The following is a 16,571-nucleotide window of genomic DNA, read 5'->3' on the forward strand; positions in this document are numbered from 1 at the left end:
GGGGGAGGGAGGAAGGAAGGAAGGAAGGGAGGAAGGAAGGAAGGAAGGAAGGAAAGAAGGAAGGAAGGAAGAAAGGAAGAAAGGAAGGAAGGGAGGAAGGGGGGGAGGGAGGAAGGAAGGAAGGAAGGAAGGAAGAAAGGGAGGAAGGGGGGAGGGAGGCAGGAAGGAAGGAAGGAAGGAAGGGAGGAAGGGGGGAGGGAGGAAGGAAGGAAGGAAGGAAGGGAGGAAGGAAGGAAGGAAGGAAGGAAGAAAGGAAGAAAGGAAGGAAGGGAGGAAGGGAGGGAGGGAGGGAGGGAGGAAGGCACACATTGGCCACATCCAAAAATATGTATTTCTCTGCACATTTAATCCATAAAGGAGCACAGAATATGGAATATGATATTCCAAAAGGCAAAAGATATAGTATTTTTTAGGAATTTTATTTTTATTAATTTATTTTAAACTTAAATACACAATATGAAAAGAAAAATAAACATATAAACTTAAATACTAAATAAGAAAAGAAAAAAAAGCATTGCCATGTGCACAACAGAATGTAAGAGAGGATTCAAAATAAACATCAATGAAATTTCCTTTTCAAGAAAGCCTATATAATAAAAACTACATATTGTGTTCAGAACTGTCCATCTTTGCTTCCTTGTGAGTTTTCTATTGTTCTCTGAAAGATATAGGCTTGCAACCAAGAATAACTTACTCAGAAAATAATCCTACATGGGAAAAAGCTGTCCCCAATTTCATTTTTCTTTTTTTCTTTTCGGTGAGGCAATCAGGGTTAAGGGACTTGACCAGGGTCACATAGCTAGTAAGTAGTAAGTATCAAGTGTCTGAGGCCAGATTTGAACTCAGGTCCTACTGACTCCAAGGCCAGAGCTCCATCCACTGCACCACCTAGCTGCCCCCAATTTGTCATTTTTCAACAGACTTTGAACCTCCCCTACGTCACGTATGATTTGACTTATTATAACTTTACTCAATAGAGGGCAGAGCTTCCCAAAATTCAAAATGTGTAAATTTAATGAAATTTCCTCACACTGTACTTACTATTTCTTTTTCCCTGGTGTATTTTATCCTGGGCTTGCCTACCCTTCAACATGGCTTTGCTCATTTTATCTCCAATGAAAAATGTATACTTGGAGGGAAGGACTATTGGGAATCTGGTAGAAGCCATTTAATTATCTGTTTTCTGACAGTTTGTTCGACCAAGTTGGACAAAAAAACTATCATCAGTTACTGGCATTGGGCTAGAGGGTAGTGAAGGAAGCTGTTTAATGGAGGGTCACTATCCGGACCCTTAGGGAACATGGTCAGCACATCAAAGTCAGCACATATGAAGGACTGTCAAGTCTTGACATGAAAACGTAGAGATAAGGAAGATCAGCCTCATGTGAAGGTCTTTACAGGCTGGTGAGGAGGTAATGGGAAAGAGATCAGGAGTACTTAGTGGGCAATGAGGCTACTCTAAAGTAGCAGAATGACCAAGATTGTCTTGGACTGGAATCACTTGATCTGTGAGCTTTACAGGTACTAAGCACTTCTTACATTCTAAAGGGCTTTCACATCTGTCATCCATTTGATCCTTTATGTCAGCCTTCTGAGGTAAATAAAATGGATATTATTATCTATTGACTTATAAAGAAACTGAGGCACACAGAGGTTAGTTGATTTGTTTAAAGCTAGTTATTCAAAAAGTTGGGAACAGAAATGTCTCTCATTATTCTCAACTCTGTGTTTGTTCAATTATGTCATCTCCCCCACCCCTCATCCTATGTCTGAATTGCTGGTTTGAATCAATTTTTGAACTGGAAATTTGCATCTCTTTCAAAGCCTAGGATAGTGCATATCACATAGTCGATTCACATATGTGTGTGTAATTGTAGAGAATTCATATATACGTATATTTGCAAAGAGAATTATATACATCTGAAACAAACCAATCATGTTCAACTGAGAAATGACATTGAGGAAACAGTCAGGAACATGAAACCAACAAAAACATTTAAGAAGAAGTAAAATTAGGATGTTTAGATCCTCTCCATTTTAATAGATAATCATGTTATCCTCTAATGAATTCTCCCTGTCACATCAAAGTTCAGCATGTCAAAAGGGATTAGAGTAAAAGTCTCATTTAAGTCATATTAAAATCTTAGCACGGACATTAACTTGAGATGAATACCAACATCTGAAGGTTATTCATGGAAACTATAGGCTACTTTCAGACTATGTATTTGATCCAGGAAATCATGGCAAGAGTGCTAGATGTAGAGTCAGAGGACCTAAGTTCAAAACCTGGCACCGTCTCTTGTTGACTTAATATTATTATTGTTGTTATTTTTTTAAACTTTTCTGGGCTTCAGTTTGCTCACCTGTAAAATAAGGGATTTGAATTAAATGATCTCTGAGGTTCCTTATAGTTCAAAATCTGTAATTTTCTGATCCCATAAGTATATTTACAAACTACACATATCCACTGGGTAACCAGGGTGGTATTCAAGAGTGATCTGAAAGAACTGAGGGTTATTTAGCCTGGAGAGAATGGCTCCTGGATTTCTCATATGACTAGATCTTCTTGATACATAAGGCTACCTCCATCACCCCTTTTATCTATGCTGTTCCTTTTTGAATGAGGGATGATCTCCCACAGTCATATTCTAGTCATGAGTCATATCCCTCCAAGCCTCAGTGATGCCTATCAGGTTAAATTTGTCTTATTATGGTAATATCTCTACTTTTGAATCTAGGGTTCCTATTTCTTGTTTCTTGCCCATGCTTCATGTAGATATCCTGAAGTCATAGATCTTAATGCTAGCTTTCTTCTTGGATACTGTCTATTGTGAATTACTGGTTTTTTAAGGGATAATCTTTTTTATATGTTGTTTTTGCTACTCTCAGAAGTATCTAATTTACCAAATATTTGTGGACAATTTTCTACCTCCCTTTCTCATTTTATATCCCCTTTAATCAGAGAGTATTAAGTTATCTTGATATTTTCAGTCATGGTCCAGAAATTCAAATCCCATTCTCAGATAGTATCTTCTTAGACAGGTATTTACATCACAAATCTTCTTTTCTCTTTGAAAACTCTGTAACTCATGACTTCCTCTGCTCTAACTACTGACCTCTCTGGCTTTCTTTTAAGTCCCAATTAAAATCTCACCTTCTATAGGAAGCCTTCCCCAACTGCTCTTAATTCCAGTGTCTTATCTGTATAAATTACTTCTTATTTTGTATATAATTGCTTTATATTTTTGTGTGTGTGCATGTTTTTTCTCCCTTTAAACTGTAAGCTCCTTGAGGGCATGATCTATTTTTTTTGGCCTCTTTTTGTATCCCTAGGGTTTAGCGCAGTGCCTCACACAAGAGTAGTTGCTTAATAAATATTGATTGATTGATATCCAATTGGTAATAGTCAAGAATATAGGAGTCTTTGCCATTAAGGTTTTCTGTTTTGAGCCTGGGACTTCCAAATCCCTAGCAACTCTTCTTAGAAATGTATCCACATGAATCTCAGGGGATGCAATGTTAAGTTTGTCAAGTCTCAGGAGGCTTTCTATGAGGTCCTGCATACATGCCCAAGGAAGACATCAGGTTTCTCGTGTTTATGTCAAGTTGACAGGCAGATGGTTCAGTAACCCTCAACAGCAAATCAATGGTGATCATGAGTAGGGGACTAAGCATCCTCCACTCCTGTCTTCTTACATTGCTGAATGACCTCCATCTTCATAGCAGCTGTAGAGCCATAGCATTTTCTAGAATGCATGGAACTATTTCCTTCTCCCAACCATTATCATCCTCTATGAAGAAAAATATGGTTTGATCATTGTGTTTCAAAATAATTTGTTTCCTTTGTAATTCTATGTATTTTGTTTGTTTATTTGCTTAGAAACATAATTCTGATGGTTTTACAGACCATCAAAGAGGCAGATGATATGTAATAAGGTCAAGAACTTTTGCTCTACTTTGGCAGTTTTCAAAGTGTGGTCCAAGGACACCTAGGGGTTCCAGAGACCCTTTAGGAGGAGGGTCCAAGGTCGAAACTATTTTCATAATAATGCTAAGAAATTTAAATTTCCAATATGGTAAATATTGATAGATATAACCCATATAAACCAAAGCTCTTTTGAGGGGGGATGGTCCTCAATAATTTTTAAGAGTCTAAAGGAGTCCTCAGACCAAAAAGTTTGAGAATCCCTGATCTACAGAAAATGTCTAATGTTTGCTATTTAACTCCAAGCATTCAGCAGTTTTGGTGTGCTTGCTTTGAGCCAAGATGCTTTCCTCAGCTGATTTCCTGAGGGACAGATATTTTGAAATAATGAGAAGCTGATGGAACTTGAATTTAAAGAAGAAGAAAGTCCTCTCTGTTTTATCTACTGGGATGAGGTCTGTATGTCAATCACCATTGACTGCGGACACACTATTTGCATGTCTTGCCTCAAGAAGAAAGCCTCTCCATCCTCATACTGCACTGCATACTGAGAGTTCTCCCAGCTGAGAACTCTTCAAGATGACATTGTCATGTACCCTGAAGGAGAAGGCATGCATGAGATGCACCAGGAAGACCAGAAGCTGTTCTGTGATAATGACAAGGCCTTACTCTGTGTGATGTCCTCTAAATCAGAGGATCATAAGTATCACATCCACTGGCCCATTGCAGTGGCTACTTTGCACTACAGGAAGAAGATCAAAGAAAATCTGGAAATCTTGCGCTAAAATGTGCAAAAAGTTCAGATGCTTCTAATGTTAGAGAAAGAAAAACCCGCGGGATAGGCCATGATGTGGACCGACCACAAAAATGAATCCAAAGAAATATTTGAGAAAGAAACACATATAATACAGGAATACCTTTTGAGTAAGAAAGAAGAAGCTGAGACAGCACAAGAGAAGGAAATTATTGTGGGAAGATGAACAAGAAATTCAGGCGGCTCTATCAGAGGCTGACGAGGCAGAGGCCACACAGGAATGTGTGATAATGGAGCAAAAGGAGTGGAAGGCCATGATGACCAGACAAAGCAGATTTCTAACAGATAAAATCAGAGTTGGAAGAAAAGATCCAGAAACCCAATGTGGAATTATGACAGGCTTTTAGACATTTGTTGGAAAGAAATTACAGAGAATCGAATTTGAAACCTTTCATTCCAAGGGTGGTATACTTTGCATTTAATTGTGGCGACTGAGTTTTTACAACTCTTTCAAATGTTTTCTCTTTCTTTTGCATCGGGACCGGCATGGAGCTACAATTGCTACAGCTGACCTGAAGATAAGAAGACCTCATGATTTCACGTGGCTCCTCAGGAGAGACATAGGCCACTTACATAACGGGAAGCATTCAAATTGAGACCATCGGGCAAACGACATTCTCTGTGAGGACTTCATGCCCACGGGAGAATGGCTGAAAAGAAATGAGGTTGGAAAACTTTGACACTGACTGAGAAACCAGACCTGTTGCTTAGAGACCAGATTGGTTTAATACTTAACTCAGAACCTAGTTTATGCTGCCCAGAAACCCAGTCAGATCTGAAGACTGATGCAAGGAATGTGAGGAGTTTTCTCCCACAATTTTTTACGCTATTGTTAGGTTTCTAATTTTTCTTGTATTGTGATTAATCATTGCATAAGAAATGCTGCTGATTTGAAAATAGATACCTAGGGGCTGATACAATTGTGTCATTGGAAAATCTGTCTTTTGCAGAGACTGTGGTCCTTATAGCTTAAAAAAAAAACAAACTTAAGTATTTAGTTGGGAATCTTTTACTTAAAATGAATAATATAATAACTTAAGAGTTTGGGAAAGTAACATAGACTTGGCAAGTATCCAAGCAATTCTCCAGAGATTTACCAGATTTTAAAGATCTACTGGGATCTTCACCCTCGGTTAGGTCATGAATCTTATTAATTCTATGAGAGAAGTTGCTGAAAGAATGTTGTGATGTTAAATAATGAGGTGGTTTAATGAGAAACTAGGATCTCCCATAACTGAAGTAGAAGGGCTACAAATTTATTTTATAAAGAGTGATTCTCATCTGATAGATTGACCATTGCTTATAAAAATTATGAAAATAGGGGGCAACTAAGTGGCAAGCAACGGCCCTGAAGTCAGGAGGACTTGAGTTCAAATCAGACCTCAGACCAAACACTTGACACTTACTAGCTGTGTGACCCTGGGCAAGTCACTTAACCCCAATTGCCTAAAAAAAAATTATGAAAATGCATCTGGGATGGTATGTATTGAAGTTACATCTGTGAGCCAACTTAGTATCAACAGATCTCAGATTTAAAGAGTTTATTTTGGCTTTAGGGATTAATAGGTAATACCTTCAGATTTGGATGCCTGTCAGCCTCAAGGCTTATAGTAACCAGTGTTTTTCCAGGTTTTTGCATTCATTGGATAGGTATAGTCATATAATATGGATATTATTTTCTTAATTTCTAATTATTAATGTCAATTCTAGCATGGATTTAAACAAGAAAGGATGAGGAAGATAAGGCTTATCTGTGTTTATTGTTAACTTATTGCAACAACACAAAAAAATAATAATAGTTGGACCTAAGCTTTGATTGGTGATCTGAGAAAAATCTCTTAAGACTGTAATTTGATATTGTTCTGAGTTTTGATGATTGTCTGAATTGTCATTAAGCCAATAAGCCACCATTTAAGGGAAATGCCAAGTGCTACTCAAAGATAGTGGAAACTGAGAACTGCTAGAGGTGTCTATCTGTGCTTAGAAAGTTTGAGAGGATGATGACCTTCCAAGTGGGATAATAGGATCCTCTTGACTCAGTTTCCCCATTGTGTTATTTCCTTCTAAACAAGTAATTTCCCACCTAGTTAATTCTGAGCCTGGCTATGTAGAACTTTATTGAGCTCTGTAAAACTGAGCCTGTGGAACCTTGCTGTATGATTGGATGTTCCAAAATAAAGGTTAACTATGATTCTTACCAGGAATCAAATAGAGTTTGTTTGTTTGTTTTGTCTTTTTTTGCTAGGCAATGGGGTTAAGTGACTTGCCCAGGGTCACACAGCCAGTGTCAAGTGTCTGAGGTCGGATTTGAACTCAGGCCCTCCCGACTCCAGGGCTGGTGCTCTATCCACTGGCGCCACCTAGCTTCCCCTCAAATACAGTTAAGGAAGCTTTTTCATGTTATGCTTATATCAGCTCTGCTCCCTTAAAGGGAAACTTTTGATATTGAAACCATTTCCTTTCATAACAAGAGCTAGTGAATTATAAAATTTTATACATATAATAAATCCTGTTGCTGAGATACTCAATATCTATAATGGGATATAAATGTGAAAGATCTTATTGTTTTTAATTTCTATTCTGAATTTGTGGTCACTAATAGTTATATATTCATGTATAAAATTAAGTCTGTAAACTCTCATTCTTTCTGGAAGACTTGAGGATAATGTATCCTCAAAGGGGGAGGATAGCACAATTAAGATAAAAATGTGATATACTGAAGACAGAAAAGTTTTAAATTTTAATGGACTAATAAACTTCACTCTGCACAAAAAGCTCCAAGCATTCAGGGCTCCTTGCTTTCCTTCTCTGTTTCACATTCTTCTACCCCCTTGACAATTCAGAATTCAATTCTGCCTCATCAGATTCTTTCCCTTCTTTGTTTTCTCTCTGAAGTACTTTTCTTTTCAATGAACATTCACTATCTCTTCTGGGTGAGAGATCAAGCTTCATCTTGTGCATACAAAAGTTGTTACTTGCCACTGACAGAAATACAAACATAGCACACTCTCTCACAATTTAGTGCAATATCCCTGCCCTGCCCAAAGCCATTCTTTCTAGAAATGATCTTTGTCGTTTGCCAACATTTGTTACAGCTCTTGTGGCCAGCTTTGATGGAGGCAACTTCTGGAGTGTACCATTTACTTGCCACTTCTGTTCATTGTGCTAGGCGGGGTGGGGAACCTGCAGCCTTGAGGCCACATGTGGCCCTCTAGGTCCTCGAGGGGGGCCAATCCCAACTGGATTCCGTCAAAGGGCCACACTTGAGGATCTAGAAGGTCACATGTGGCCTCAAGGCTGCAGGTTCCCCACCCCTGTAGGTATCAGTCACTGAACTTCCTGCATAAGGCTTTATTCTTTACAGTAAACATCTTACCTTTCCTTCCAGTGTTTTTGTTACCTTGCTCAGCTGTCTTTGATTGGCACTTTTCAGATTGCAGCCAAACTCTAATGCAAACAATAGCTGCTCCCACTGCTGTTTTCAGTGAAAGAGTTTCAAGTAGGAATCTAATTACCAAGAAGCTTGTATTTTAATCTAATTATCTATCTCTTCATTCAGATACCCACTCCTCACTCCTCTGGCTTCATATTCAGATCTGAGGCTAATAAGCTGAACTGCTTCTGATTAGCAATTAGTTGATTTCTAACAAGCCCTAATAGAGTCTTGAGTTGCTGTATGTGAATGGATTCTAAGTAGAAATGTAGTTACTAACAAGACACTATTTAATTCTAATTAACTAACTCTTCTCTCCTTCATAATGGACTCCAGATACTAACTAGACTCTTCTCAGACTCTTCTTTAGCTATGGTGCCCTCTAACCTGCAAGTAGTGGCCTTTCTTGTTCCTCTCTCCTTCCCCTTTCCCATTTCCCAACTCACCATGAAATTGTCTGTCCCTCCATGGACCTCAAATTTGTCATCTGTATAATAAAGACATCCGATGATCACTTAGATCACTATGAGTTCTACAATTTTTTTGTTCTGTATTATTAGGTCCTTCACAGCTCAAAGATTCTATAATCATTGTTAGTAATAAGATTACAGCAATGAGACCCCATGCCATCCTGTCATATCTGTAAGCAAATTCAAATTCAAATTCACCAAACATTTGGTATGCATATACTCTGACAAGGCTATGAGCCAGATTCTGGGAATATAAAGACAGATATAACACAGATGCTGCTTTCAAGAAGCTTTCAGCACAACAAAGGAAAGAATAGTACATAAAGAACTAGGTGCACAGGAAAGATCCATGCAAAAGGATAGGAGTAATTTGAAGTTAGAGGAACCACTTTTTTTGAAAAAAAGAAATCAATTAAGTAGCCAACTTTATTTTTTGCTCTTTTCAGAATATAAAACTTTATGGGCAGCTCTATAATGTTGGTTCTAATTCTAGATTGTTAGATGTAATTAAGTCACAGGTGTGGTGAAACTGAGAAAACTTTTCTTTCAATTTCAAAAACATCTCCCACGTGTTAATACTTTTGTGTTAATTTTTACAAATGTAAATAGTTTTTTACACACACACACAAACAACATTTTATATCTCCTACTAATGGAATAGCAGGTAATAAAGATACAAAAATGATAACTAATGATATAACATTTTCCAGAAAAGTGGATATTTTTTCCACATTTAATTGTGCTTATAGCTCACAGTCACTTATGACATGCATAAATATCATTGATTAGTTTTCAGATGGGAAATGCTTGTAGGACACCATAATATCAATTAGCTCAATAAGGTGGCTGCAAATTGCTATGTGTGGGAAAGCATTAGAAGTTAGACTTCCACAGCGGAACATGGGAATTCTGAGAAGCACTTCCAAGATCTTGTGGATAGCCCCTCAACCAATCAGAAAGTGCCCCAGACAGTCTGCAAAACAACTAGTTCCTTAAGAAAGATCCCTAGAGGCTAAACTGGTTGCAACCCGTAGGGGTTAAGGATGGGGCAAAAACTTTTCTCCACTGGACTTGCTTAATAAGCTTATTGAATATTAACTGACACACCCCGAGGGTGGACATAGCTGCCATTTTTGAACATGCCACACATGAACTTGGAGGAGTGAACATGACAAGGAAGAACATGGGATGGGCGGTTCAGGAAGAGTGTAACTCAGATGAGCTGGACCGATCCTAGCCCAGGTAGGAGGAGAAGGATCATACTAACAGTATAAAAGCTGGCTCTCGCTTCTGTACAGCATGCCTCTCCCACCAGCGGGCGCATCCGCTTCTTGCAAGAACCGCAATAAACGATTCTTCTTTCACTCCGGACTTAGTTTCGTTATTGAGAGCGAGACTCCGCTGGGCATTGCAACTGGGAAAGCAATGAGCTGCAGCAGCTTGCCCGGGCTAACTTCCCAACCCTGCTGAGGGGGTCCAAGGGGCTCTATTTCTTTTCTTTTTCTTTTTTTTTTTTTTGGCTATATTTTAGGAATCTGAGCGGTGGCTAGATTAGAGGAATCTGAGCGGTGGCTAGATTTTAAGAATCTAAGCCTGAGGGCCTTTATTTCTAACACTATATTAGGTAGCAGGTTGGGGACATCATTTGTACTTTATGTTCCTTGCTCTTGGGCCTGTGAAAATTCCCTCCCAAACTATCCCTTATGGCTACGTGAGGTAGGTGAATTGGCCTGCAATGGGGCCAGGCCAGTTAGTGTAGCCATCATGATGATGGTCATCAGTTACAATGAGCCAAACATCAGGCAGTTAGCCAAAATGAAGCAATAAGTTTGGTTACCAGGAGATCATTGTGCACAGTAAGAGAAATGTTATAACGCTGATCAACTGGGAAAGACTTGGCTACTCTGATCAATACAATGTTCCAGGACAATTCCAAAGGATTCATGAGGACAAAAGCTGATCCATTTCCACAAAGAGAACTGATGAACTCTGGGTGCAAATTGAAGTATAATTTTCTCACTTTCTTTTTCTTGATTTTTTAAAAATATGACTAGCACAGAAATATATTTTACATGATTTCACATGTACGATTGATATATTGCTTGCTTTCTCAGTGGATGGGATAGGGTTTGGGAGGAAGAGAATTTGGAACTCAAAATTTTAAAAGAATATTCAAAATATATTTTTAAAAAAGCTAAGTAATAGAGTTTCTTTTTTGTCTTGGAGATAACAAGAGTCATTGAATTTTATTGAGTAATAGAGTAGCATGCTCACATTCATGCTTAAGCAAATACATTGGCAATTATGTAGAAGATAGATCAGAGTAGGGAGAAATGAAATCTTTTATCAAAGGTCACAGAGTTCATAAGTGTCACAAAACCTCAATTTAAATCTTAGATTTGATTCAATTCAAGCCAATTCATTTCTAAATTCCACTCCCTTTCTCTATAATAGAGGAATCACTTCTAAGGCAAATACTATCAGCCTTGGAGATCATTGCAATAACCTGGTATAATCAAAAGAACTGGAATTAAAAGTTGTTGTTCAGTTGTTATCTAACTCGTTCTGACTCCATCTGGGGTTTTCTTAAGAAAGATACTTGGGTGGTTTGCCATTTCCTTCTCTAGCTCATTTTACTGATGAGAAAACCAAGGCAAACAGGGTTATGTGACTTGCTTAGGGTCACACAGATAGTAAGTGTCTGAGGTCAGATTTGATCTAAGCAAGATGAGTTTGGGTGTTCCATCTATTGCACCACCTTCTGGGTTCAAATCCCAGCACTGCCATTTTCCATGCTTATACAAAGCACTCGAGGCCTATGGTCTTCATTTCCCCCTACTATAGAATTAGCAAGTTTCCTTCCAGTTCTCTAAGCTAATGAATCCTTGATAAAAATACAACACTTCGCATACTGTAGCCATCAAACAGCATTAAGTCAGAGTCCAAGTGCCCATGAATAGATTTTGGGGGTTGGAAGGTCTGGGAATTTGGATGGGAAAAAATTATAGCTTTATTTTCACTAACCTTTGGTTTCCTTTGTAATCCTGTATGTTTTATTTTATGCCTTTAAAAACATTATTCTGAAAGGTAGTCCATGGACTTTACCAGACTGCCTAAAGTCTAAGACACAAAAAAGGTTAGGAACCCCTGAGTAGAAGCCATAAAAACATTATAAAATGTAGTAAGGAAAAAGTTTATTTTAAAATGTAGCTTTTGGGGGGATATCTTGGTTAATTTTGTTGAACTTTCCCCCTCTTTTAAATAATTATTTTATGTAAATCTTAATAATTCATCATCATTAAGGATGGCTCTCTGGGAGGGTCATGAGAAGGATCCAATGAGAAACGTCAATGATATAAAAACAAAAGATACGAATTAAAACTTTTTTAAAAATGAGAACAAAGTAAGATCACTTCAGCTCAATTTAGATTGCAAAGCTAAATGTGGATGAAAGTTTTGGCTTGAGCCAAGCACCTGTTAGATGTAGTAGTAATGTTTAATTCCTCCTTTATCCATAGAGGATGCTACTCTCTGTAGGCTAAGACTTTTTTGGTGACTAAGTGAAAGAGTGAATGTTAGCAATCCCAATTTTGTAGGGGAAGAATGACATTAGGGCAAAAAGGAGAATTGCAGATGTTTTTAGTTTGAGAAGAAGATATAAAAAGAATAAAAATTAAAACAGAAGTTGTAGAAGGGAACATAACAGTTGCTTTATTTTTCAGGTGACCTCTATTTAGAAACACACTTTTTTTCCACTACTAGTTGTAAAGCTCTTCTGTGGTATCATAAAGATGAAGGATGTCAACATGATAGCAGTAGGTGAGGTTTAAATGCGTGTAAAATAAAAATATCGATCCTTCCTATTAAAACTAAGCCATATCATAAACGTTACATATTCTTCTCTGGAGATTAGATAAGAAAGAAAGAGCAAGAACATGAGTATATATTTTGTGCTACTTTTATAAATAGAATATATTCATAGACCTCTCTCTGAATCTCCTCTTACAGGAACCAAATGAAAAGTTAGTCATTTTCTCTGGGGAAGTGGTGATGACTCAGGTCTATGGAGAAAAGCAGACATATGCTGGAACCCATTCATAATAACCTGCTATTTGCTTTCATATTTTATAGAAGAGGCAGGGCAATACGGAAGAAAGAACTCCAGACTTGGAGTCAGAATACTTAGTTTCAATACTGGCCCTGCCTCTGATGATCTATGTGACCAGAAGCAAGTCACTTAACCTCGGCCAAAAATGCATGACCCTAAAGTCAATTAGGTGATGAGGTCCTCCAAATTTAGCTAGGCTAACCTTTGGATGACAAACATGGCATCCATCACTAGACCTGTCCCTGAAATCCTTGAAACTTCATAGAATCTACCAAAACATATGTTCAACTGACATGTTCTTCAAGGATCCAGAGTTAACTCCTCTCCATTAGGAAACATAGTAGCAGGACTTTAGAGAGAACCTGGGTATGCATAAAAGGTCTGCTATTTACTATCTGTATGACCTTGGTCAAATCACTGTATCTCTAAGACCCTTGGTTTACTCATTTGTAAAACAAGAGGCTTGGACTAAGTGATCTTTACGATCTTTTTCATCTGTAAAAGGAGGATGATAATATCTGCTCGGTTAGTACTTACAGAACACCTTGGTTTGAATCTAGATTTTGCTGATTTTGTAAAACTTAAAAAGCTACAGAAATGCAAGCTATTATTATTACTAGCTACTGCAGACACTGTTGTAGGTCAATTGGTTAATAAATGAGAAAATACTAGGAAAATATGAACTAGATTCATTATAGAATAGAATCTGGGTTATTGTTTTGTTGTTGTTTGTCCTTTGTTTTCAAAGAGGACCAGTGACACTAAGGGGTGATATCTAGATTTGTGCATGAATTAGATTTAAGTGAGGCAGAGTTGTGCAAAGTTGTCAGGCTCATACTCTGTTCCAGAGTCATCGAAGTCCAGTGGCAAGACAAAAATCAAGATGACTGGTGATGGCCCAGGATGCAGTGGATGACCTTGGCTTCCTCAATGTCTGACTAAGCTCTAAGTGCTCCGCAGCATCTGCTTCATCTGCCTTTATAGCCGTTGGAACAAAATGTTCTCATCCACCTATTCTGCTGGGAGGAGTTTTCACAAGCTTGGCGCAGACATTTCCCTGAGTCACCAATGGGTTTGAGGCCTGTTGAGGTTACCCTCAACCTGGGTGAGCCCATCTGCCAAGACAATTTTATCAGATTGTGACTGCTGAGCATGCTACAGCTTCTTGGAGCCACAAGTGAGAGTCAGGTGAAACAGGTGGACATCAAAGATGGATGAGCAGCCCTGAAAAGTGCTCGGCAACCTTCACACAAGGGATTTTAGTCCACCCTGAACATCTCATGTGCCCATTTGCCCAGAATCTGGGTAAAAATCCCTCCCTCAAAAAGCCTTCCCAACTCAATGTTTTTTCTGTCTTGTGAAATAACAAATATTCCACATACCATTCATTTGAAACTCACATTTCTTATCATCATCATTATCATTTTATTGGGAGGGAGTGGGTCAAAGCTGAAGAAGCCCAGGAAGAGGAGTCAAAATGCTAGGATTCTAGTTCCAGTTCTTCCACTCATTTGTTGTGTGACCTAGGACAAGGCAAATCCCTTCTCTGGGCTTCAGGTACCTTATTTGTCAGAGGAAGAGACTGAACTAAATTATTACTAAGGTGTTTTGTAGTCTTAAAATTTAAAAAAACACTTCATGTAAAGTTTAAAAGAAATATTTCCCCAGTTTAAGAATGACTTATTCACATGCATTGTCTCCTTTGATCTTCACAACAATCCTAGGAGGTAGGCGGGGATTGTGATCTTGAGGATAAGGGAAGTCATATGACTTGCCCAAGATCATACAGTGTTTTACCCATGACTGAAGCCAGCTCTCCAGATTCTGGAGAGCCCCCGAGGCTCCTTTCAGCTCTGCCATTCTGTTTTTCTATGACTCCAAGAAGCGCCCACTAATCGAATGCTTACCGTGTGCTATCCAGCACTGTAGGAGTAAAATGTGATGAGATGCTCCCCAGGAATTTACAGTGTAATTGGAAAAACAAAATAATCAAAGGAAGAGCCTTTAGTGATCATCAACTCCTACTCCCTCATTTTACATATAAGACAACTTATGACCCCATAGGGAAAATGACTCCCCCAAAGTCACCCAGCGATGAGTAGTTGATGGCAAAAGTGGGACTAGAACAAGGGCATCCAGACACCTTGGTCAATAAGTGGATAACACTAAGCAACCCTGTGAAGTGAAAATTAGAGGTATTATTGGCTCCATTTTACAGATGAGGAAACTAAGGATCAGAGACAGGAAAAGAGGAACTTAAGATCACACCACTCATAAGCATCAGAGCCTGGACTAACACACTAGTCTCTTGACTAACTCAGTGCTCTTTTTACCACTCCACGCTTTGGATCAGAGATGTCATACACAAGGCCCACAAGAGTGTGGACAGAACCTTATTAAAATGCAACTGGGAAATATTTAACAAAATAAATAAAAATGCAATAAAACATAGATGATGTTTATGTGTGGTTTTCTAATTTGCTTGTGTCCTCAGGGATCTTTATGTATGGTTTAGCTGCTTCGGGTCCATTTGAGTTTGACACTACTGCTTTAGATCAATAACTCAGCATTCCTCTATTTAGAATTTACTCTCCATCAGGCATTGTGCTAGGCCTTAAGGGGAATTCAAAAGCAAGACACAACTCTTGACTCCTTTGTAATTAGCTTCATAACTGCATACCAAAGAATACTGCAGAAATGCATGGCCATAATTTATCTCTAAGTAAATTTACACATGTTTTGTATGATTGCTTATTTGCTTAAAAGTTACTTTTTCCAGCAACTGGTAGCCAATAATCCATTCCTAATTCCTTACAAATTCTGAATGAGTGGATTCTGAATTAATAAGCTTTTATTATGCTGCCATTAATCCGCAAAATCTTTCAACAGTTTAACATGGAAAGAGATTATTGACAACCATTCTCCTCACTCTTGAAAAGGCCACAGGGCCAGTGTAAACATGTTCCAAACATCAATGGGCTGGAGAAACATTCATCACCCTTCTCCACTTTTGCTTCTAAGACAATCACAGAGCTGTCACTGAGAGCTTCCTATTTTAGCTAATTATTCTTAAGAACTATGTGCAAAGTGCAGTTATTTCTATACTGCAGAAGGATTGCAAGCACACTCTCCTATTCTGCTGATGGAGAAAAGACAATAAAGTGCTCTTTAGGCTTTAATGGATGGATTGTTGGATTTTTTTCAAATCTATGCTTAAGTTTAGATTTTTTAGTTCTTTAGTTTGCTTGATGAATAAAAATAATACCCTTTATGACTGAGCATTCATAAATGATTTAAAAATCATTTTAAAATTTGTCATAATTTTTTAAAATTCTCTAGGTGTATACCCTCATGAAATGTGCTATGTAGTCTATGAGTAGATCCCTGCTGAGGGGCTGTCTGATATGTGACTGTCTCTGAGAAAGATGGAATAATGTCCTAGGCTTTTCTTTACATTCTATCCTTAGCCATGATCACATTCAATGCAGTCTAAGCTCTGTGGGCCTATGTGCTGCTGAGGAGGAAAGAAGGAAGGAAAGAATAAAAGAAGAAGGAAAATAAGGAAGGGAAGAAGGAAAGAAGGGAAGAAAGGAGAGGTGGGAGGAAAGAAGGAAGAAAAGAAGAAAGGACAGAAGGAAAGGGAAGGAAAGAAGGAAGGGAAGGAGGAAGAGATGAAGAGAGAAAGAAGGAAGTAAAAAAGGAAAGGAAAGAAAAGAAAAAGGAAAGAAGAGAGAAGGAAGGAAGAAGGAAGGAAGGAAGGAAGGAAGGAAGAAAGAAAGAAAGAAAGAAAGAAAGAAAGAAAGAAAGAAAGAAAGAAAGAA

General features: G+C 38.2%; 1 protein-coding gene across 2 annotated transcripts in view; it reads right to left on the bottom strand.

Annotated features, from left to right (window-relative positions):
* The window catches only part of SLC2A9 (solute carrier family 2 member 9), a 304,702-nt gene that overhangs the window by 106,755 nt on the left and 181,376 nt on the right, over positions 1-16,571 (bottom strand). The gene's annotated exons all lie outside the window — the stretch shown is intronic.

This window comes from Vombatus ursinus, unplaced genomic scaffold (genome assembly GCF_900497805.2).
Source record: "Vombatus ursinus unplaced genomic scaffold, bare-nosed wombat genome assembly UNPS02014818.1, whole genome shotgun sequence".
NCBI classification, from domain to species: domain Eukaryota; kingdom Metazoa; phylum Chordata; class Mammalia; order Diprotodontia; family Vombatidae; genus Vombatus; species Vombatus ursinus.